The sequence below is a fragment of the Equus asinus genome, chromosome 1 (assembly GCF_041296235.1).
Source record: "Equus asinus isolate D_3611 breed Donkey chromosome 1, EquAss-T2T_v2, whole genome shotgun sequence".
Lineage (NCBI taxonomy): Eukaryota > Metazoa > Chordata > Mammalia > Perissodactyla > Equidae > Equus > Equus asinus.
Window position 1 is genome coordinate 183,717,477 of NC_091790.1, and position 20,367 is coordinate 183,737,843.

The 20,367-nt window shown below is 36.5% G+C and overlaps 1 protein-coding gene and 1 long non-coding RNA gene across 7 annotated transcripts in view; one reads left to right on the forward strand and one right to left on the reverse strand.

Moving 5' to 3' along the window:
- AHCYL2 (adenosylhomocysteinase like 2) overlaps positions 1-20,367 on the forward strand; it is a 171,477-nt gene that overhangs the window by 36,381 nt on the left and 114,729 nt on the right. The gene's annotated exons all lie outside the window — the stretch shown is intronic.
- LOC139045664 (uncharacterized) overlaps positions 17,572-20,367 on the reverse strand; it is a 70,357-nt gene continuing 67,561 nt past the window's right edge. The window contains exon 4 of one of the 2 annotated variants that reach the window (XR_011504487.1): positions 17,572-17,919. This is a non-coding gene — a long non-coding RNA (uncharacterized lncRNA). The remainder of the gene's footprint in view (positions 17,920-20,367) is intronic. The other variant, XR_011504483.1, reaches the window with a different exon arrangement.

A 20,367-nucleotide genomic window follows, 5' to 3' on the forward strand; every position in this document is an offset into this window, starting at 1 on the left:
AAACATGTAAACATGTTAAATACATTACAATGATTGCCTAAATTGAGGGTGATGGGAGTGGGGATAAAAGAGAATAAAATAAATATGTAAACGTGACACTTCATTTCTGCAGTAAGGTGATCTTTGAAGCATCTGTTGGCTGACTAGGAGGTTATCTACAGAGTCACTACCCTTATGTCTCCCAGTTTTGCTACCTTTGGGTTTGGTCTTTATTTCCTTTCTTTACTTTTTCTGTTACTATGTGTTCTGTTTTGTTGTTGTTTTAATACAGAATATACTAGTTTCATTGTTTATGTCTGGTTTAGGTACTCCTTGTATAGTCAGTACTATATGTTGTCATTCTTAGAAGATAATAGTGATGAGTCGTAAGAGAGACTTTTTGTTGTCCTTTTAGATAATGGCCTTTTTAAATTTAAAGCAAGGGAAAAAATATTTGGCATAAAGCAGTCACTCCTTCGATCCATTCCTTATCCTTTACAAAATTTGTTATTTATCTTGCTTTTCTTGCAAGAATCTCTGGTTAGGGCAGATGAAAATACTGACTCCTGGAGTTCCCTGAGGCAGCAGTAGGGTCTTGGGCAGAATAGAGTGTAGAAACAAACAGCCCCTACCTTTCTGCAATTTTTGTTGCTAGAACTACTTTCCTTTTGTAGGTCGTGAACTTTTGGGTAGCCTGAGATTTGAGTTAGCGTCAATTGAGGTTTTTGGTTCTTAACTGTACCACCCAGGCTGGTGCTCCAGATTAACAACTGGAGAAAGGAGCTGTGAAGGAATTAAAGTAACCTTGGCAACCATTGTGATGCAAATGAGCCTCCTTGGGAAGGAAGTTGAGAGCGTGGGCATTTGTTAAGGCATTCCTTTACAGCTTTTGCAACTGGAGCTGACTAGCATTTTGCTTTTAAAATCGTGATATAGCTGCTCCTTGGACACAGTCGAGTCCTATGCCACTCCAGCCTTCCTTTAGTTTTCTGAGAAGCTAACAGCATGTTTTAATATGTCTGTAAAACAAAATGAATCTCTGATGTGCTTATCCTCTTTATACACACGAAGACTTCTTTTTCCTTTACTAACATTACCTTTTTCTCACTGCCTTCTGGCACTAACATTGCTGCAGCTCTGCACCAAATCTATGATGCATGAAGGAAGCCACTTATGTTTCCAGAGAAACAGTATGGTGTGTGCCTAGTATACCCTGTTGGCCAAGATTTGGCTTATGGTAGAACTGATAGTGCCAAGTCTACTCTTTAAGCAGCACTAAAGAGACAAATCCTTGGTTTCAATCTTAATTTTTTGTTTTAGCCTTTAAGCTTTAAAAAATAAAATTTTCTATATGTTTAAGACTTTTAATGTAGTCTTACTCTTTGTGGATTTAGCGATTGAATGACTAGAGGGGAGTAATAAAAGTGAAACCAAAATATTACCAAATGGGTTGAGTTTGCTGCGTTAAGTACTGTACTTGTTTACTACCTCCCTAATGAGTCCAGTGGTTTTAACAAAGAGCTTGCGAGTGAAAAGCTTTGGGTTCTTATTCAAGATTAACCATTGTCATGCTGTTGGTGCTAAGCAAATAGCTTCCATCAGCCTCAGTTTTCTCTTTGTAAAGGAAGAGTGAAAACAATGACTCTTTCTGTTGTGGGGAAATATTTACCATAGGAACCAAATATAACTAGTGGTATGGCCAAGAATATCATCTGGTGTAAGACAGAAATTCTAAATTTTAGGATAATATGCCTCAGTTATCCCAGGTTGCCTGCTGCAGTTAAGGCTTTTAAATGTTTTTATTTTTGTTTTTAAGTTTCCTTCTTCCATCCTTACCCTTTTGTTGAATTGTGGTTCAGATCACATCAGATACTCCTGTATAACAACTGTCTTTGTTGGCTTAGCTGTCAACAGGTGAGTTGATGTGGCATTTCAAATATTCAAGCATGTGTTATTTGCAAAACTTGGAACTCTGTGCATAGGGAATGGATATAAAATATTTAAAAGCGTAACTCCTGCCCTTGAGTATAAGAGTCATTCAAATACTTGGAAACAGTTCTGATGTTACTTTTTCTACCTCAGATCTTCTCTGAGGAAATCATTCCTGGTTCTCTTAGTTGTTCTGGATTTATTATCTGTGCTCATTGTCACTTACAAGAAGTCATATTCCAAATTCTCATATTCTGTAATTCTCAGGGAATTGCCTGATCCCAAGTGATTTTCTTCTTTGTTCAGGTCACTGTACCATTATTTTATTAACTGAATTTGTGTAAGCTTTTAAGCTGACACTTCACACTGAAGGCTCATCTCGGGCTTATAGTCAACTAAACTCAACTAATCATCAACTAATATTAAAATTGATTTCTTACTAGTATTCTAGTTGATTTCTTACTAGAAGCCAAGCTTGACATCAACTAGGCAGGAATGTCTAATCCTCCACCAGGGAGGTACAGTGAATATTTTGAATAATAATAGAATCTATTTACATGTATTGAATTTTATTTTTTTTGCTTTCTGGGATTACCCTGGAGCTGCTGATGGCCGTGTTCCCAGTAATTTAAAGTAACCTGAGGGAATGAAGCTAGTAGTGTGCAGAAAAATGAGAGACCAGAAAATGTCCTGGCAGCTTTAGTTTTTGCACTCCTTATGCTGCCCTGATTCCTGAAACTTTTTCGTGTCTCTGAGTTGATAGGAGAGTGCCATGATTGGATTCGCATTTTAGATTACTTTGGATGCAGTATGGAGAATGGGGAGAAAGCCTCAGGGTAGAAGCAGGAAGAACAGTTAATACCTTATGCAGAAAAAATGATTACTAATCTCTTTCAGATATGGAAATACAAACTAGAGACCTGGCAGTGGGATTGGAAAAATCTAGATGGACTTTTTAGAGTTTCTCCAGAGGTTGAATTAATTCCTGGTTATTGTGGGGAGGAGTGAAAGAGAGGGAAGAGAGTAATGGCCAGTTGGGACATTTAGGTGGATGGTGGTGCCATTCACCAACATAGGAGGTAAAACAGGTGGTGGGAGAAGATATCTTAATTTTAGGCGTGCTGAGTTTGAGGTGTCTGTGGAATGTCTAAATGGAAATGGCTAGTAGACAAATTGGATATACTGGTTTGGAGCTCAGAGGATGTAAAGAGGGTTATTAAAATGATTCAGGGAGTGTAAGGGTAAGAAATCATGGATAAGAAGGAAAAGGAATAAAGGAAGTGGCTAAGAGATTGAAAGTAAAAGGATCAGTGAGCTAAAGTCAATGTAAGAGCATAGTAGGAGTACTTAAACAAGTAAGCTAAAAAGAGAAGTCAGAGAGCAGGATACCCCAAATTAGCCATTTTGGAGATGGAACAATTTCTATGATGATAAGATCTGGGGTGTGGTTGCCTTGGTAGTGGTTAGCTGAGGTGGAATGGAGGAGAACATCATTAGAGATAAGATGAAAGAAATTGAAGGCCAAGGTCTTCACTGGTCACACATATGCCTTGTTGAAATCACCAAGTGTTGTAGAACTTCTAGTTGCCTACTCAATGCATTTATGATATTTATTATATACTGAAAAGTTATATACATGATTTATTAATTCTAATCAACTGTAACCTTCAGAATGTATGTACTATATTTTATTTATAAAGAAATACATAGGGGCCGGCCCTGTGGCCGAGAGGTTAAGTTCGTGCGCTCTGCTTCGGCGGCCCAGGGTTTTGCCAGTTCAGATCCTGGGCGCGGACATGGCACCGCTCATCAAGCCATGCTGAAGCAGCATCCCACATGCCACAACTAGAAGGATCCACAACTAAAAATACCCAACTATGTACGGGGGTGCTTTGGGGAGAAAGAGGAAAAAATAAAATCTTGAAAGAAAGAAAGAAAGAAAGAAAGAAAAATACATAGATAAGCCTTACAAGCTTGGTTTGGTAGCTCCACAAAGATTAGGGACCCAGACTCCTGTCATTTTGCTCCGTCATTCTTAGTTTGTTGCTTCCGTCCTTAGGGACGCTTTCATGGTTCGAGATGACTGCTGGAGATCAAGGCATTATTTGTGTATTACAACCAGCAAGAAGGAGGAAGAACAAAAGACAAAAAAGGGCTTTCCCAGAAGCCCCACCCAACATCGTCCACTTACCTTTCATCTGATAAACTCAGGTTAATGGTAGAATTTAGGATGACTAGAATCTGAGAGAGAGGAGTTTAATAGATGGCAGTAACATGATTGGAAGAGATGACGTAGTTGAATGGCATGACCTTAAAGGAGCTACTTTTTATAAGAGAGTGAAGAAATAGTTTTCTGGCGGAAAGTATGGCAAGTGCAGAGGTTCTGAGGGGGGAGTATGCTAGTATATTTTAAGGAATAGCAAGGAGGCGAGTGTGGCAGGAGTAGAGTATGAGAGGGGGAGTTGTAGAGATGAGGCCAGTAGGTAACAGGGATACAGATCATCATATATGGTCTTAATAGGCCATATTAAGGATTTTAGGCTTTGGCTTTTACTCTAAATGAGATAGGAAACTGTTGGAAGGTTGAGCAGAGTGACATGCTCTGACCTAAGTTTTAACAAGATCATTCTGGCTGCAAGGTTGAGAATAGACCAAAGGAGGTTGGGGTGGTAGCTGAGAGACCACTTGGGGGTTATTGCAATAACTAGATGAAATGCGATGATAGTTTGGACCAGATGATAGCAGTGAAATTGGAGAAGTGGTTAGATTCTGCATATATTTTGAAAGTGGAGCAAATAGGATATGCTAATGAGTTTGATGAGTGTTTGAAAGAAAGAGAGAAGTTAAGGATGACTTCAAAGGCTTTAGCCAGAACAACTGTAAGGATGAGACCAATAGGAAAAAGTTGTCCAAAATGAGGATAATTGTATTGGCACAGTGACCTAATGTAAGTGTAGTCAATATCTTCCTGTTTCAATGTATTATTGTTTCTTGTCTCTGTATCCTTTTCTTCCTTCTCAGTGCACATTTAACTGGCTTTCAGTACATTTGTTCATTATTTTGCTCAACAAACAAGTGTCTGTCGAGAGCAGTTACAAAATGTCCCAGCCTTTATCAGTCAGGCTTCTTGGTTGCAAATTGACTAAAGCGAAAAAGGAAAGGGATGGGGAGGCAGGGAGGAAGGAGGATACTATAAGGATAATAGGAGTAACTCACAGAATCACAGGAAATGCTGAAGAATCAGACCTTTGAAGAGCCCTGGACTCAAGTGTTATCTCACAGAGGTCTAGGTAGCATGATGGACATAATATTTTTATCAGGGTAACCCTATCTGGATAAATGACTCATATCATTGAGTATCTAATAAGGATACTGAGCTAGATGCTGGAATGGAAATGGTGGGGAGGAGGCATCCAAAGCTGAATAAAATATAGTACATACTATAATAGAGTAGAATTAATAAATTATGTAATAATTTATTTAAATTAGGATGTAATAAATACTATAAATGCTATAAAAGGTAGGAAACAAAGATGATTTTGTATTAACAGGGATAGCATAGTTTTACTTTTAGATGTAAATAAAAGTTTTAAAGGAAAGATAAGCAAGAGAATGTGGAAGAGAAATTTTTTTGTAATTTTTAAAGTATGAGAAAGGAGAGAGTGAGAGTGTGTGTAAGCCATCCAGTTTATTGAGTTCACTTGAGCCTTATTAGATTTGAATGTTAGAGTGGATAATATATTGGAAGTGGGGTTGAGGCTAGTGTTGAAGGCAAAGAAAACAGTCAGGCTGTTGTAGTTCAGGAAATAGAGAAAGAGGAGATCTAATAAAAGATGATAGAGTTGATGGAATTTGGTGACATTTCTGTGTTGGGGTGGGTGCTGTTTGTGATATGAGAGAAGGATGAGTTTCTAGTTCTTATTAGATGAATGCTAGTACCACCTGTTTATTTCAGTCCCTATGATGTGGGAGAAAAAGCACTGAAAATGTCAAATTATCTGTTTTAAGAAAAAATTGATGAAGGGAAATACCTAGAGAGAGAAGAAAGTGAGAAATAATTTCTTTTGAAGACTTTTTAGAAAAACTTGGTATTTTGATCTACTCCCCTTTTACTCTTAGTTCTAATTTAAACTAATAATTTCGTAGTCTGAATTTAGCAATTATAGGATGAGTTTTAAATCCCTATGCTGTCTTGAGGATCTTTTTTTTATCAGCTAGACCCTAAAGAAGTTCAACTTGGCAGAATAGTGTGATATAACCAGGTAGAAAGATCTAGGTATGAAAATGCTGCAGTTTTGAAGGAGACATTAGGGAGTTTTGGAGGGTTTGTGCTTTTTTGGAGACAGCATTAATGCTGGGCTTGAATCTTTCCTTTGTTTAAACACACAAACAAAAAAGATCTTGAAGATTTCTTGATGGCTGAATTCCTCTTTCGGTAGAATGTTCTAGCTTTTTGAAAATAAATAGACCTCTTGACTTTTTAAAAGTAGCTTTATTGAGATATAATTTCATACTATAAAGTTCACTCATTTAAGATATACAATTCAGTGGGTTTTTTTGTGTATTTACAGAGTTGTGTGACCATCAACATAATGTAATTTTAGAACATTTTCAGCATCCCAGGAAGAAACCTTGTAGTAGTCATTCCCTACTCCTTACACCCCACCCCAAGACAACCACTAATCTATTTTCTGTCTCTATAGATTTGTCTGTTCTGGACATTTCATATAAATGGGATCACACAATATGTGTAGACCTCTTGACTTTTAAAGTTTTTCCCTTCCTAAATGATTTTTGTGTGTTCTCTATTTTCAGAGGTCACGTTAAATTTTATAGTGTTTATAACTCTATCTTGCCTGATAAATTTGCTTGATTCTTATTTTGTATTTATATCCTATCATTTAATACAATGCTTTGTACATAGTATATATCAAATAAATAATTTGTATTGTTACATGGATCTATGGACTATTGAAAGATATTCTTTGTTGATATTGTCCCAGTGTCTGAATTTCATCTACTGTTTCTTATTTGCATTTTCTCCCCTAAACTACTTACTTTCTAGCTAAATAGTGTTTATATTTACACTACTGATGTAAAGTTTGTTTTGTTTTGTTTTTATTTTTTTCCTTTTGCTCCCCAAAGCTCCCCGGTACATAGTGGTATATTCTTAGTTGTGGGTCTTTCTAGTTGTGGCATGTGGGACGCTGCCCCAGCGTGGTTTGATGAGCAGTGCCATGTCTGCGCCCAGGATTCGAACCGACAAAACACTGGGCCGCCTGCAGCGGAGTGCGCGAACTTAACCCCTCGGCCACAGGGACAGCCCCTGATGTAAAGTTTTTTTACTGAGACCCTCTTTATTCCTGCAGATTTATGTAATTAGACAGTAGTTGGTAGGAGAGGGGTCAAAAGTTTACTGAAAAGAAAATGAAGACCATCAGGAGACTGTTAGGTATATCTTAATACTTCATTTCTCAGTTCCTTTAGACCCTTCCTCATTGTATAATCTGGGTCACGCTTACTGAAGGATTCTGCCTTCCTAACATAATGTCAGTTTTGTTTGGAACTGCCTTGGTATACCTACTTGATTAGTGTCCTCTTCCATTAGTTACCAAAGAGATTCAGATAGGATGGTAAAGTATATGCATTCCTTTAGTTAGAGTCAATCTTCTTAGTGCAGATAACCTTGGATCTGAGTACTTTGTCCTGTCTGTGATAAAAGGCAGAAAATTTTTAATTTTTTTCCTCTCTTTGAGTTCCTCTTCCTGTGGCCTTTCGGGTTTTTTTCCTGTCATATGTGTTACATTTGACAAAAGGCAAAAAGGGCACTCAAGATTCCTAGTCAAATGCCAGATAAAATATAATAAATGTTATTTTAAATTTTATAGCTGTGCTTTTAAAAAGAAAGTAAGGAAAATCCTCAGAGGCAAAAAATGAAGAGAGAATTAAAAACCAAAGTGGTGAGTACATAAACTAAAGCTGTGGCTGCCCTGGGTAACTAAGAGGCTTCTGTTTTAACAGCCATAACAGGAACAGGAGACAATCCTGTCTCCCTCTAGAAAGCTAAGTTCCTCAAAAGGTTGCCACATCATTGAATAGATGGTCTAGAAAAACATCTGTCCAGTGACACAGCTGTCAAGGAAGTTTGCCACACTCTGTGAGCTCTAGATGAAACAGTTTTTTCTGAGAATTTATTACCATGTACTTGCTCTCTTGTAACTTTGTTTTAGAATGTTTTTCTTTCTCTGCAGTTCAGGAAACCTAAAACCAAGTAATTAACATATAAAGTGTTCCTGAATCAGTGACACTCCTTTGGCATCAGGCTGAAGTAAACGCAAAACTTCTTTATAGGAATATTCTCAATCTAGGCTACATAGAATTCCTACAGCTAAAGGTGCCCTAAAGATGTTTTTTGAAAAATAGAACTTTAAAAAATATAATCATTAAAATTTAGAACTCAGTGGACAACATCAATGGTAGAATGGATAAATTGTGGTATATTCATGAAATACTGTAAACAATGGAAATGAATAAATTGCTGCTATGCACAAGATCATGGCTGAATAAAGATAATGATGAGTGAAGGAAGCCAGACACAAAAAGAGTACCTACTATATGATTTCATTTATATAAAGCTGAAAACCCTAACATATGATCTTAGAAGTCATGATAGTAATCTTTCTAGAAGAGGGAAGGGATAGTGATGGGGCGGGGGGAGGGTTTCTAGGGTGCTGGTAACATTGGATTTCTTGACTTGGGTGATAGTTACATAACTGTCTCATTTTGTGATAATTCATTGAGCTTATAATTTATATACTTGCTCAATATAATGGAAAGCAGGAAAGGAAAATGGGATAAATATTATAGAAAAGATAGGATAAATAAAAAGCACAGTAAAAGACGGTAGAAATAAATCTGAATGTATCTGTAACCATACTAAAATAAATGAATTACACTTACCAGTGTAAAGACAGATTGTTGTAACACGTTTCCAAGACAGTCAACGTTAGTTCCTTTCCTCTACATGTACGCCATCTCCCACCTGGAGATCGAGTTTATTTCTCTACTTATTTTGAATCTCAGCTGGCTTTGGTGACTTGTTTGACCAATAGATAATGCCAGAAGTGACATTTTGGAACTTTCAAGGCTAGGTCATAAGAAGTTTTGTAGCTTCTATCTAGCCTCTGTGAACATCTTTTTTGGAATGCTCTCCCATGGAACATTCAATCTGGCGACCTAGTTGCTATGCTATGAGAAGCCCAAGCCAGATGGAGAGGCGCAGCTGAGCTTCCAGCCAACAGCCACCATCAACTGCCAGCCATGTGAGTGAGTGAAGGAGTCGTCTTGGACATTCCAGCCCTAGCAGACATCATGTGGAGAAAAACCCAGGCACCAGGCATATGGACCCAGTCTAGCCATCTTCAGCCATTAGAGCTACCCTACCTGAGGCCCCAGATGTCATAGAGCAGACACAGACCACCCCTGCTCATCCTGCCTGAATTCTTGACCCTCAGAATTATAAACATAATAAAATGGCTGTAGTTTTATGCCATTAAGCTTTGGGGTAGTTTGTAGTGACAGATAATTGAAACAGAATTAGGTACCTGGAAGTGAGACACTGCTATAACCTAAAATTTGGACTGGCTTTGGGACTTGGTGGTGGGTGGGAGCTGGAGGGACCTTGAGAAGAGTATTAGTAAAGTGAGAAACACAGTGAGAAAAGTATTACTGGAGGCTGGATAAAAGAGAACCTTTGTTAAATAGTGGTATAAGGCTTGTTAGCACTGTCATGTGTGGTAACACGGAAGATAGAAAATGTATCTGATGAATTTGGTTTTCTGATGAATTTGATTTATCTAAAGAAATTTCTAGGCAAAATGTTGAAAAGTGTTACCTGGCTTCTTCTAACTGCCTATGATAAGGTACAACTAGAGAAATGAATGAGCTAAAAAATGAACTATTACATTTTTAAGCAGAACTTGGAGGGGAATATTTCTAACGCAGGATCTATTGTGTTAGAAAATAAAACATTTTCTCATCCCCACTTGCTCCAGATGGCTAATGACTTTTAAAGAAATGGCTTCAGAGCAAAGATAAGATTCATGATGCTGCCAATAAAACATGGCCTCAAAGTAAAGATCTCAAGGGTGCAACTCTAAATCCCTTTGTTAAGACTTCAGTAAGATTTAAGGCAGTGCCTCAAGAACCTTTCAACTAGATAAAAAGATGTCTAGGGGCTGGCCCTGTGGCTGAGTGGTTAAGTTCATGCACTCAGCTTTGGTGGCCTGGGATTTTGCTGGTTTGGATCCTGGGCGTGGATGTGGCACTGCTTGTTGGGCTACACTGGGGCGGTGTCCCACATGCCACAACTAGAAAGACCCACAACTAAAATATACACCTATATACTGGGAGGATTTGGGGAGAAAAAGCAGAAAAAAAAAAGTTGTCTAAGATCTTAACGGAATACCTTAGACCCACTCTTTTAAACTATAGGGCTTTTAAGGATCTTGAGGGTGTTTTCTTATAGTAGCCTCACACAGAACTTAAAGTGAGTGTTGCTCTGTCTACTGGAGTGAATCTCTTATAAGATTCATAGGAAATCTAAAGGTTTTAAAAAAATTTTAAGAATAGAGGCAGCTTCAGCTTGGATTAAAAGAAACAGAGACAGTAAAAAATGAAAGTAGGCCTTTGGACTTCCAGCCATCTACAGGCAGGAAGCATGCTGAGAAGGCAATTCCATTGCAAATATTAACCATCTCTTAATGTAAAAAGAAGTTTGACTCAGAGTGGAGCCAAGAGTTATGGAGAATCACTCTCAGGGAGTAGGACTGGGCTGTAATCGAGGAACTGGTGATTTGTGTCTGCTTAAATTTCAGAATTGCTATGGACCAATAACTGCTATGTGTCTCCTGTTCCTTTTCTGTTTCCTTATATTTTGAATGAGAGTTTCTATTGTGGTGATCCTGAGTCAGTCTCACTATTGTATGTTTGTATGTTGGGTGTGTGGGAGCAGATAATTTGTCTCTTTATTCAGATCAAGAGGAACTAAACTCCAGTAGCTGTACCTGAGGAACTACATCTGAGGAGCCTCAATCACACCTGGACCTGAATTAGATATCAAGATTCTGGACATCAAGCTGATGCCATAATGAGATGAGACTTTTGAAGGTCTTAGGAGAGGGTGAGTGTATTTTGCATGTGGGAGGGACTTGTTGGGGCCAGAGGGCGGTATGTGGTAGCTTGTCTCCAAAGTGGCCATCATCAGTTTCTTCCCTTTTTGCTGTTGAGAGGTGGAGTCTATTTCTCTTCTCCCCTTGAATCTGTGCTGGGCTTAGTGACTTGTTTGACTAGTTGAATGTGACTTTTGGGGACTTCTGGGGCTAGATCATAAAGAAGCCTTATAGCTTCGGCCTAAGCTTCTTGAAATTCTCTCTCTTGGAGTACTTGTTCTTAGAACCCAGCCACCATGCTGTGAGAAGCCAAAGCCAGATGGAGAGGATACATGTAGGCACTGGTTGATAGCCCTAGTGAGGTACCAGCAAACAGCCAGCATCAACTAACTGTCAGCTATGTGAGTGAGTGAAGGAACCATGTTGGACAGTTCAACCCTAGCAAACACCACCTGGAGATATCCCAGCCATCTTCATCTATTCAAGTCATCCTATTTGAGGTCTGAGACATTGTGGATCAGAGACATGCTGTCTCTGCTGTGCCCTGCTAGAATTTCTGGCCCCCAGAATCATGAGAATAATAAAAATGGTTGTTGTTTACCACTAAGTTTTGAGGTATTTTTTTATGTAGTAATAGATAACTGGAACATTGTCAGATTGAATAGAAAATAATCTAGCTCTATGCAGCTTATAAAGAGACATACCTAATAAAACTTAAGGAATCAGAGAGATTCAAAGTAAAGGTATGAAAAAACTCTCTATAAGAAATTTAGTATAGCAGAGTAATAGTAGGCAAAATTAACTTGAAGGCATAGTTCATTATTAGAGTTAAACATCATCACAAAAAATTATAAAAGGAATAATTGATCAGGACACTATAATAATTCCAAATCAGTATGTATCCAATAGTGTGGCCTCAAAATATACAGATAGAATACAGGAAGAAAATACATAGATACAGTTAAAGGAAAAAGTTGGTAAATCTACAAAGCAGGAAATTTTAATATCTCTTTCTCAGTAATTGATGGTCAAACCCAAAACATTTGGGAGGATTTGTGCAGACAACCAACAACCTTGATTTGGTGGGCCTACACAGAGCCCTGTACCTAGTCGGTGAGAACGTACTTTCTTTTTAAGCAGTTTTTAAAAAACTGAACGCATGCTGAATTCATACAGCCAGTCTCAAAAAAACCAATGAATGAGTATTATACAGACTATGTTCTCTTCAAAAGATGATCAAAATAATTCATATATTTGAAAATTTAAAAGCGCACTTCTAAGTAACTCATAGGTCAAAGAAATAATAATAGAAATTAGAAATAAAGCTAATTTACTAAAACTGACTCAAGAAGGAATAAAAATATACCTATAATCATTAAATATTGACCTGAATAGACCTATAGTGATTAAGTATATTGAATTAGTAAAAATCTACCCAGTAGGAAGGAGGCACAGATGGAATTTTTAAAAGTTTTATAAAGATGTAATTGACATATGATAAACTGTTCTTTTAAAGTATACAGTTTGAAAAGTTTTGACATAGGTATGGTACTATGAAACTGTCATCACAATTAGAGTGTAGAACATATTCATTACCTCTAAAGTCTTCTGCCTCTTTCTACCACCTAACCTCTTCCCTAGGCCATCACTGATCCGTGTTATGTTACAGTAGATGAGTTTGCATTTTCTAGAATTTTATATAGATGGAACCATGTAGTATATACTCTTTTTGGGGGGGGCGGGGTTATGCTTCTTTCAGTTAGCATTGTTGATTTGAGATTCATCCACGTAGTTGAGTGGTCAAAGGTTCATTTCTTTTCGTTGCTTAGTAGTATTTGTTTGTGCAGCTAGACCACAGTTTGTTTTTCACCTGTTGACAGGCTTTGGTTTATTTCCAGTTTGGGGCTATTATAAATAATGCTGCTGTGAACATGTGTGTACAAGTATTTGTAGACATACACTTTTATTCCTCTTTGTTAAATATCTCAGAGTGTAATAGTTGGATCATATAAGTGTATGTTTAACTTTTAAGAAATTGCCAAGCTATTTTCCAAAATGATTTTGCCATTTTACATTCCCACCAGCAGTATAGGAGATTTTGAGTTCCTCTACATCCTTGTCACCATCTGGTATGGGCAGTCTTTATTTTTAGTCATTCTAATAATTGTGTAGTAGTATATAGCTTTTGTTGAGTTTTGCCTTATTAATGCATTTGACAATCGCTGTCTTTCAGTTGACTTGTTTGGACCATTTATATTAAAGTGGTTATTGATATGGTTAGGTTTAAATCTTGCTATTTGTTTTCTGTTTGTGCTATCTGTTCTGGTTCTACTTTTTCTATCTTTCTGTCTTATTTTGGATTAATCATTTTTTATCATTCTCTTTTATTCCTTTGTTGGCTTATTTGTTTTGTTTTGTTTTGATGGTTGCTTTAGGATTTGTAGTATACATCTTCATTTGTAGTATACAGTTTGCCTTTAAATGATGTTATACCTCTTCACCTATAGTATAAAAAGTTCATGATAAACTAAAAAAAAAAAGTTTACAATAGTTCTTAGACAATAGAAGGAATACTCTTCTTTCTTGCCTCTCAGCCTTTGTGCTATTTTTGTCATACATTTTCTCCTTTTATTATGAACCCCACACCATCTTGTTATTATTTTTGTATCAAGAGTAAACTCTCCTAGAGACTTAAATAATACAGAAAAAAAATCTTAAATAAGTACCCATATAGTTATTCTTTCTGTGGCTCTTTGTTCCTTTGTATAGATTCACATTTTCATCTGGTATTATCCTTCTGCTCAAAGGACTTATTTTAACATTTCTTCTAGTGTGGGCCTGCTGGTAATGAATTCTTCTGTGTATCTGAAAATGTCTTTATTTTACCTTTGTTTTTGAAAGATATGTTTTTGCTGAGTATGGAATTCTGGGTTGACATTTTTCCTTTTTCATTACTTTAAAGCTGTTCCTTCACTGTTAACTTGCTTGCATTGTTTCTGATGAGAAATCTGCTGTCATCCTTATCTTTGCTCCTCTATACATTACGTGTCATTTTTTTCTGGCTGCTTTTAAGATTGTGTTTTTATCAGTGATTTGAACAATTTTATTATTATGTTATTGATGTAGTTTTCCTTGCATTCTTGTTTTGGGGATTCATTGAACATCTTGATCTTGGGCTTATGGGTTTATTGTTTTTATCAAATTTGAAAAAATGTGGCCATTATTTTTTCTACTATTTTTCTGTCCCTCTTATGTCTCCTTCAAGGGACTCAAATTACATATATATGTTAGGCCCCTTAAAATGTTTCCACAACTCACTGATGGTCTTTTATTCCCCCTTTTTTCCTCTGTGGTTCATTTTGGATAGTTTCTTTTGTTGTATCTTCAAGTTTGTTCCATCTCTTATTTAGTTTTGTCTAGTTTGCTGTTAATTCTATCCAGTGTGTTTTTCGTCTCAGACGTTGTGCTTTTTATCTCTAGAAGTTTGATTTAGTCCTTTTTATATCTCCCATATTTCTACTTAGTTTTTGAATATAGAATACAGGTATAGTAACTGTTTTAATGCCCTTGTCTGCTAATTCTAACATTTGTGCCAATTCTGTGTTGGTTTCAGCTCATTGATTTTTCCCTTTATAGGTCGTATTTTCCTACTACTTTGCGTGTCTGGTCAATTTGCTTGGATTCCAAACATTGTGAATTTTACCTTGTTGGGTACAGGATCTTTTTCTTTTTCTTTTTTTATTTTTGTATCACAGTTAAGTTATTGATACGATTTGACCTTTTCTGGTCTTGCCTTTAAGATTTGTTAGGTGGGGCCAGAGCAGTTTTCCACCTGGGGTAATTGTTCCCTAAGACCCTTCTGGCTACTCCACCCTCTCCTCTGTAAATTATGGGGTTTTCCATTGTGGTTGGTAGGAACAGGCATTATTCCTGTTCTATTTGACTGCCAGTTAGTGTTCTCTCTAATCCTTATGTGTAATCACTGATGAGTACTGTGCTGAATACCTGAAGGGTGTCTACCGCGTATCTCCAAAGTGTTCTCTCTGTGCAGCCCTCTCCTCTCCAGCACACTCTCCTGCAAACTCTGTCTGCCTTCATCTCTTCTAACTCTCAGCTCCATCTCCTCAACTAAGACAATCTGCTGAACTCTACCTGGGTTCCTCGTCCCTGACCTGTGCCCTGGTAATGGTCTCAAGGCAGTAAGCTGAGGCATTCACAGGGCTCACCTCACTTGTTTTCCTGTCTCTCAGGGATCACTGTCCTTCATTCATTGCCTGATGAGCAGTGTCTTTAAAACCATTGTTTCATATGTTTTGTTTGGTTTTTTGTTTGTTTCAGGCAGGTAGGTAAATCATGCACCTTTTCCTCCATATTGTCTGGAAATGGAAGCCCCCTTATTTTCTATTCTTTTTTTTGTGCTTAAAATGTTTCATAATAAATACATAAACCAAACAGGTATATTTGTCAAGGTAAGGTAGAATTAGAAATTAGAATTTTCCAGACTTGAGTTAAACTTGACCTTCTTCAAGAGACTAAAGTTTTATATTTTAAGTGTTTTTTAGGTAATTCCTTTTGCTTTTTTTCTAGTAGGGTTCAGTGATTATCTTTAAAACAAAGAAATTTGTTATGTTCTATGACTGTGTGAATAGAATAATACTTATACTACAGGCTCAGAAACCTGAACTCACTATCACTATCTTGTTTCATATTAGGTTCCAAATATCATCAGGTGGTCATTTTTTACTTTAAAACCAGTCTACTAATCTGGTTTGATTTGATCTTGTGACCTTGGGGAAGAAACCTCCCAGGAATAGAATAAAGAAACATTTTACATCCTGAGGCTTTAAAAAACAAAATAAAGATCCAAATATTAAAACTATTTTAATATTTTTAAATCCTTCTACAATGGAGTCATTTAAAAAAAAAAAAGGATCACTGTCCTCTAGCCTAATGAATTATTTAATTTGAATACTATTGTATTATAAATGATTTATTTCCAAGATTTCCTAGGGTAGGGAGACTGTGTTCTAGCTGAATAGTTTAAGGGAAGTGAGAAGGACATGAATTCTCTTGGTGGAAGTAATAAAGGAAAGACAGATAGGGAGATGGGGTTGATTTTGAGTAGGGAGTGATTTTGAAGTTAAGATGAGAGAGTTCAGCAGTCTTCTCAGAGAGGAAGTAGGATCACCTGACAAGAATGAGGAATAGGAAAATTCAACCTCTAGGTGGGTTAGAAAAAGCTTGAAATCACTGTTGGGGGGCTATCCTGAGGCAGTGTGACCTCTCCAAGGATGAGGAATGAGGATGAGGAATCCTCTTGGAGGATTCTAGATTGTCACTTTCACTCTTGCTTTATCTTTTCTCTCTATGCTCAATATGTAATTGTTAATTAATTGGAAAGGAGCAGGAATGAAATTTTTTGAAAAGAAACTTTTTTCAAAGCAGGAAAGTATATCAAGAAATAGAAAAAGTCAAATGATTAGTTTCTGGAGCTTTATTTTTAGCAAATTGGAATAGTACAGGTTTTTTCTATCAGTTTACGGAGTTATAGCTCTTAGAAGGTGGGCCATTTTCACATTTCTTCCACATTATTTTTATAAATGTGAAATTCAGTTAAAATGTTTTGGAGTGTAAAAGAATAGAAGATGTGATACAGAAGGGTCCAGTGCTACTCAGGAGTTAGGGAGGATGGGGCAGCCAACTCTAGATGTTTGCATTTATATGTGTGTAAGTATGTATTTATAGCTAGAATTGGCTATGTTTAGTGCTGCATTCTTTTCTTTCTCTCCCATCTGTGGTCTCCTTGTCATTCCTTCAAGAGCTCACCCAAGTTTGTTGAACTGATTTAAACTTCAAGTTTTTGTTAGAAGTACTGGGCAAAGATCAGTTCTTAGAGATTCCTAAAGAAGAATCCACAAGGCAAAGAAATGAACAGTTCTCTGTGTCCTGAGATGACCAGCTTTCCCCAGCCTGACCAGGAAGGATTGTTTTGCCAAAGTCTTCCAGTGGTGTCAGGGAACTGGGATTAAGGACTTCCAGCACTGGCAAGTCTTAATGAAAAAGAAAAATATCATAAAAGAAAGAACTTAGGTCCTTGGACTTAATGCCAACCTCCCTCCAAAGGGAAGTGTTCTTCCTGACCTTGTAGAATGCATGTGATTTTTCATATTTTTTATAATTGTGAGCAGTAATCCTCTCTGTTTAAACCAGGACACCCTCCACCCTCCAAATAAATTTTGGGTATATCAAACCAACTAGTTTTAGAGCACAGTGTCCTTTGTAGGGTAAAAATGAAAGAATTGAGGCTATGCAACATAAAAGATAGTGGTAATGTGAGGTGGTATAGTGACAGACATAATCAGACAGAATTGTGTGTATTCTAGTTCTCAACCTTCTTAGTCTGAGAACCCCTTTACACTCTTAAAATTTGAGGATCCCAAAGAGCTTTTGTGTATGTGGGTTATATCTATCAATATTTACTGTATTAGGAATTAAAACTGAGAATTTAAATTTATTTTATTTAAAATAACAATAATAACATTATGTGTTACTATTTATTTAAAACTGAGAAATTTTAAAAATATTTGTTTTATTTGAAAATAATAAGCCCATTACGTGGTAATATAAATGACATTTTCATGAAAAATAATGGTATTTTCCAAACAATAAAACATTTAGTGGGAAGAAAGGCATTGTTTTATGTTTTTGAAAATCTCTTTGATATCTAGCTTTATTAAAAACAGCTTGAAATTTCGTATCTGCTTTTTCATTCAGTCTGGTGCGTCGCCACACGTCATATATCGTCTGGAACACTTCACTGTACACTTATGATATAATGAGACTGAAAAAGGAAAAATATCTTAGTATTATCACAAAAATACTTTTGATCTCAAGCAACTCCTGAGAGTATCTTGTTACCTCCAGGGGTTTCTGGACTACGATTCCCAAACTATTTATGTGTAGGGAAAAAGAAACACAAGAGTTATCACCGTTGGGTAAAGCAAGATTTCCCACGTGTTTAATCAGTACTGGCTGTATAACCTGGTAATTAAGCAGTATGACATCCAGACTCCAGAATTGAAGTGGGTGATATTATAGCCGAAACTCCAAGCACTGGACTGGGAGTCAATCCCAGTTCATGTGTTTTTTAAAAGTAGTTGTTGTTCACTGTTTTTGTAGGCTATTGTGAACCAGTGGGAGAACAAAATTGAGCCAGATCCCTGGGGAAGGACTGAAGAATTTTACAGATAAAAATGACCTTTAAAAATGATCTAGTCATAGAATTTTAGACTTTCAGATTTGAAAAGTACCTGAGAGGTCATCTAGTCCCATCCGTAAGCTTTATAATAGTTATGACTAGTACTTGTGATGCATAGGCTAAGTGCTTTACATACAGTCTCACTTGTGCTCTCTCATCATTTTGATCTTTACTGTTTCTTTTTATTGTTTTTAGTGGTAGAAAATGTCAAACATGTACCACAATTGTTAATTCATGGCCAAATGTTTCATGTATACACGTACCCACTCCACCATTCCTCTGGATTATTGTATGCAAATTCTCAACATTTTATAATTTTATCTATAAACATATCTATGTATATCTCTAAAAGATAAGGGCTTTAAATAAATAACCACAATTTCATTATCACATTTAAAAAATTAACAATAATAGCATCAAGAACCCAGTGAGTGTTTATATACCCCTAATTGTGTCATTCATACATTTTTTTTCAGTGTGTTTGAATTGAGATGCAAATAAATTTTGTACAGTGCAGTAGGTTGATTTGTTTCTTAAGACTCTGGATGTCTTTCTGTCTCTCTCTTATTTTCTTTCATAATTTTTTGTTGTAGAAACTGAGTCATTTGTCTTGTCTGACAAGTCTGAATTTTGCTGATTGTGTCTCTATGGTGTCTTTTAACATGTTCTTTTGTCCTCTACATTTCCTGTAAATTGGTACTTAGATTTAGAAGTTTGCTCAGTTTTCTTCTTGAATGGTAAGTACTTCTGTCAGGAGGTGCATGTCTGTTTCTCTTTTTGTGATGTCAGTAGCTATTAATAATATTGGTTTAGATCAATTAAATCATTAAGAGCTGCAAAATGGTGATGTTTCAGTCTATCATTCTTTATTTATCAGATGGAATACTTCTATAAACAGAAACTTCCCCTTATCTACTATTTGATTACCCAGTGGCATAGTTCATATAGAAAAGTCAGCATGAATGCTTGATTTTTTCCTTTTATTTTCCAATTTTCAAAATAGTGAATTGGTTAACTGGCATTCTCCAAGAGTGACTGGTTAGGGTTTTTGTTTTTTGTTTTGTTTTTGGTGTCATTATTAACTCCTAGGTTTAAACATTTTGTAATATGTTTAGTTCATTGCTATTATTATCACACAGTATTCCTTTTCTAGTAATTTTACATATTTTCTTCTAATAGACTAAGCTTGAAGATGTGGACATGTCTTAGTCATCTTTGTGTCCCTGATGACTGGTGCATGGCTTTCAATAAATGTTTGTTGAATGAATGAGTGTTCTGAGCAACATTTAAAAATATGAGTTCATTTTAGAGGCATGACAGAGGAACAGTGTCAAGTTTGGCTTCCCTGCTTGATCTGAAAAAAGGTGATATAACAGTGAAAAATATTCTAGGTGAATGTGAAATAAATAGGTGTTTTTTAAAAAGTGAGTGTTATTTAATTGTTATTTGTTAGCAGATATGGAGTTGTTTACTCCATTGTTTCTGGTGAATCTTTTCACAGTATTTTTATTCAAAGGAATAGATCAGGATCTTTGATTTTACTTCTCTTGCTATAAATAAATAATGTTTAAAAGCATCCCCCCCCCCCGTTTTTTTCTCCCTTAAGAGAAATGGCAAAGAACATTCATGTCATCATACACATGTTCCCCATGAGTTTATCCAGTTATTTTACAAAACCTAAAAAATTTTTGCAGGAAACTAAAGAAAATTAACTTTACTCATAATATGATAGGCACTGTTCTGAGTACTTTTACATGGATTATGTATATATCATTTATTCTTACCACAGCCTTATTAAGTAGATAGGATTATTATCATCTTCCATATTTTATTTTATTTTTTTATTTACTTTTTGGTGAGGAAGATTAGCCCTGAGCTAACATCTGTGTCCGTCTTCCTCTGTTTTGTATATGGGATGCTGCCACAGCATGGCTTGATGACTGGCACATAGGTCTGCACCTGGGATCTGAACCTGCAAATCCCAGGCCGCTGGAGCAGAATGTGCGAACTTAACCACTACGCCATTGGGCC